Source organism: Eptatretus burgeri, chromosome 14 (genome assembly GCF_056783735.1).
Source record: "Eptatretus burgeri isolate ZD-2024b chromosome 14, Ebu_testis_v1, whole genome shotgun sequence".
Classification (NCBI taxonomy): Eukaryota; Metazoa; Chordata; class Myxini; order Myxiniformes; family Myxinidae; genus Eptatretus; species Eptatretus burgeri.
This window is the reverse complement of record NC_140974.1, coordinates 9,666,449-9,671,518: the sequence shown is the minus strand read 5'-3', so window position 1 is coordinate 9,671,518 and position 5,070 is coordinate 9,666,449.

The window sequence follows — 5,070 nt, the reverse complement described above, 5'->3', positions numbered from 1 at the left end:
TAAGAGAAGTGAAGAGTTGAGAAGTGAGAGAGGGAGAGAGGGGGGGGGGAGAGACTGTAAGAGAAGAGAAGAGTTGAGAAGTGAGAGAGGGAGAGAGGGGGGGGAGTGTGAGAGTGAGTGAGTAAGAGTAGAGAAGTGAGAGAGAGAGTGAGAAAGAGACACCCCCTATGGGTGGCATATGTTGAAGTTAATTGGCTGAAAAGAAATCACTGGGAATCTTCGCTCATGTGGAGAAGTCTGACAAAGGGGTTTGGAAGTGCTGAGAGAAGCCTCGGAGATAAAGCTATGTGGCATTTCCAAAATCAATGTAAGCATGTTTTCTTCTATTTTTCCATTGTGTCGTCACAGCTTCCTGGGAGAGTTCAGAACATTGAGATGAGTGACGATATGAATTTATTTGTAAATTCTTCAATATTGCACTTGTTAACGTAGGAAAAGGACTTGTTTATTTTCCTCTGGTTTTGCCTATTGTTTTTGATCATCTTCCAGGCTGCGTTCTGCTGTCTGATGAGAGCACGGTGATGTCTGGTTTCCCCTTGTCCTTCCATTTGTAAAGATATATCCAAGTCTTGCATTGATTGACTGATATTCCGTGGGTTTGCCAAATATATCATTTAATTTCGAGCAGTTAATGGATGACACCGATTTCGTTCATACTATATATATATATATATATATATATATATATATATATATATATATATATATATATATATATATATATATATATATATATATCTTAAATCAACAATGTCCATTTAAGAGCGAGCTGAGAAACAATGAAGCACTTTTTGTCGAAAGGTAATTGCGCACAAATAGACGGAACCACCTGTAGCATTCTTTTCGATAATCTCTTTCCCTTGTTCTCCAGAAGGATATTAATTTGATGATAAATAATTTATTTTACTCCAGCTTACATCAAATCCACAGCAAAGGAAGGTGATGTTCGGCCATCTTGGTTCCTACGTTGTTAACACATAGTTAGGCTTGAAATAGATTTTAATAGTATTTATTTTTGTTATTTTCTTGCCTCTCCAGATACCGTCAAACTGTTTGACATCTTCCAACATCTTGATGAGGAAGACGAACTGTTTTACATTCATAACGATGCCACAAAATTGCACCGCAATCTCCGGCCTCTCATCAGCCACGGAAGCACGGCCTAGTGCTGCTGGAGAATGCATGATAAGATTGCTTTGGCCCACCAGGAGATTAAAGCAGGAAGCCATGACCGAGCAATCATCAGCTTCCAGGCACACGAATACGCGGACCTGGCCTACCGTGAGGCCGAAACACCGGTCGCACCGCGTGCTGGCCTTCATCAGCAGGGTGGAGAAAATCCCGGCATGATAAACAATGACCCTCTCCTTGAGAGAAATTAAAATGTCACTCAGTTTCACGGTTATCTGACTTCAGATTTGTATTCATGAGTTTATGTTTTGCTCCAATTCTTAGATGGGGACTGCATGCGCATTGGGCCAACCCAATCTGGGTGGCATTAATAATGCAATGGATTATATTTCATCGAAAGGAGTGGCTTACATGGAAGCAGTGCAAGTTCTACTCTTTGTGAGTCACACCATCAGTTAAAATTAGTTGTGGAAGACCGGTGGTCCTATCTCCAAGTTGTTGGTTGGTGAACCTGTGATGCATTCACACAAAGTTTCTAATGGCATTTCATTAATTTAACAATTTACTTTGAACACCATGGAAGATATCCTTGATAGCAGGTCCTTCTTTCTATATGGCCTGCCACACCTAAACTTGTTTATTCACACGCGGCTGGATTGGATTCAAAGCTTCTGGCCAGCTCGCCTTGAGATTTGCCATGTTGCTGTTGGACTGTCAGTAAAAACCCAGCAGTCGCATGAATTACCTTCAGGAAGCAGTAACCTGTACACCCTGCATGATCTCGTCTCCACGTGATATCACTTAACAATGTGGTTGATTCTTAATACTCTCAGGGAAACGTGATTGGCAAAAAAAATTACATACAAGGGTCAGTGCTACCACAAAAATAGGGGCAATACCCATGGGCGCTCACCTGGTAGAATAATGATACTGAGGAGGAAGTCAATGTGGGGCGGAATCAGCAAAATGTACCAATGAACTAATGTGATAAAAAATATATATTTTGGGGGGCAACCCCCCCTCTGTAAAATGCCATAGACCTTTATTTTTTTTTTAATTGCACAAACAAATTTTGGTGCATCACAAGTGATGAAGGTTGTGGTCAAGTTTCATCGAATTTGTGTGTGTCGTTTCGGAGAAGAAAGCAAATACCTATTTTTGGTGGCAAATCCCAGCAGACAACCTTAAGGCCCGATTTTTAAATATATTAAAGAAAGACCCACCCACATCTCTCACCTGTGAATGGAGGGAATAGCCAATCAGCTCTCACCTTATCAACTAAACCCAGGTGGCTAGGGTGAAATAAACTAAAATGGCACTCGGTAGAGCGCTTACCCCCGCTAAAGGCCCGGTCACACCTTGACGTTTTAGCCAGCGATAGCAACGTATTAAAATGTATCTAAAACGCAGGCTTACGTTGAACTTTTGATGTTTTTTTTTTAAAGATTCGGACGTATTCATAGCGACTTGGTCTGATGTATAACGCATTGGTAACGGACACAGAACGTTTCGTTGTGTTATAGATAACTTATACCAACGAATGCTGAACCTGTTGTCGGCCTACACAACCGATGCCCAACAATAGTCTAACTTAGGCATAGCACATTGCACGCATCGCCGACGATGTCGTGACGTAGCCTATTAAAGGGCTGACGCACAACGATTCAAATCATAACTGCCGTAGAAATGGAAGTGTCAACATCGCGGTCACACCTTGGCGATCTTGCCAGCGAATGCCAACCTAAGAAAAATGTGTCTAAAACGTTGGGGCACGTCAAATACGGTATTTGTAAGTTTGGTATACGTGAGTAGAACGCTAAAGTACGCTATCATACGTCGTAGTAAGTAGAGTACGTCAAGAAATAAACATGTTCAAAATTTTACGACGTACTCGGCGTATGACACACGTTCCGCATGCGATGGGGATAAGTTTTACACACGATATGTGGACGCTTACACACGTCCACAAAGGCTAGTTATAAGCTACTCATAAGTCGAAACGCGTCGCGGTAATGTCTTTTTTACGCGAAACTTATTTCTAACTTATGATTGACGTGCTTTGAACCAATTCTTTACGGAGTCCCAACACACATCGATGTATGTAGACGTATTCCAATGACGTCTTCCGGTCGACAAAAAAAAAAAAAAATGAACGTGTTTCTAGCTTACAACTGCCATATAAAGACGTGTTCCCAGCGGTTTTGGGAATTGGTATATAAAAATGGTGTTCATAAAAGGGGAACCCAACAGTGTTTTCGAGTCCTTTTTGAGTCGATGTCCATGTCAGCAGTAACAGTATCAGTATCAGTATCAGTATTAGTATTAGTAGTAGTTTGTTCATGTTGGCAGTAGTAGGTGAGTGTGAGGGGGAGGGTGTGGGTTATGATGGATCGTCCTTGCGTCCGCGTGTCCACGGGTAGGAGACATCTTTTCACCATTGTTCGAAGTTCTTCGCGGCTAATTTTTTTACGGGGCTTTTTCAACAATGAGCTATAGCTTCTTTTTACGATTTCGGTATATTCATAACGGGTAGGACAAATGCACAATGAACCAATAATGTGCATCGAGCGCTTTGATTACTTATAGATACGATATACCAACGAATAATTATCGTGAAGCCAGCGTTCACAAACTATGCCCAACGATAGCCGAACTTATCCATATCGTGCGGCAGTTTATCTTTGCCGCTGACGTAGGGTTTGCTATTCAGAGGCTGCCACTCAACGATTTAAATGGCTGCATCTCCACTATTGAAAGTAGACGCTTGCGCTCAACAATTGGATTTTTTTTGCACTCAACGACTTTTAAACGGTACCACTCACCTATTTTCATTGTTTACAATGAACGATTTAAATTGCTGTCACTCGCCTTTGTTTTTTGATGCTGGGGTTTTGAAATTTGAAGCGTTTCTTCTGAACGTGTTAAAACGCTCAAACTCGACTATTTTAAATAGACGCTGCCGATGGACAATTGGAATCATAGCCAAGCTAGACATCGAAGTGTGAACATCCTCGTCATGCCGAAGAAAAGTTTGAAGAATGCTGCAAATAAGTGTCCTGGCCGTGGCCGTGGACGCTGACGCAAGGACGATCCATTATACCGAAGTCTTTCAGCCTATGAGTAACTTAAAAGTAACGTCTGTCGATGTGTGGCAACGATCGCGTAACGTGCCAACAACACGTTAATCATAGGTTAGAAATAAGTTTCGGGTACGCTAAACATTACCTCGGCGTGTCTCAACTTATGATTAACTTACAAGTAGCATGTGTTGACGTCTGTCAACGATCGCAGACCGTGTATACAACTTGTGGCCAGCGTAGTGGAACGTGTGAGTCATACGTCGTGAAATTTCAAGCATGAAAAAATTTGAGGACAACCAAAAAGTACAACGTTTAAAGCCAACGCACAACGATGTATGGCAGTGTTTTTCAGCGTGCTCTCAATGTTATCAAAACTTACCCATAACGTATTCAACGTGTGCCAGCGTTTTAGAAAAAAAATTAAAAAATCTGCATACATTGGCTAAAACGTCAAGGTGTGACCTGGCCTTAAGTAATGCCTGATCCATGAGAACATATACATTTTTGAAATATCGTGTTATACAGTATGATATCTGTTTTGGCCAAATCTCTCAATGGTGAAGAATCACTGAAATATATATTTTTTATAATTCTCGTATCCAGATCCGGATCCGGATCTTCACCAAAATCGAATCAGTTCATCCTTGTCACACACCCAACCTGTCCACAAAATTTCATCCTGATTCATCCAGAGATATCCTGTACACAAACAAAGAAATACACAGACCGAAAGGGGTGAAAATATAACCTCCGTCACCTTACGTGGCGGAGGTAAATATCATCTCCGATGCTCCTCTAGCCGAAACTGCTATGTAAAGCAACCAAGAAGGCCTGCACAAGGTAAGCGCTTGGTGTTTCA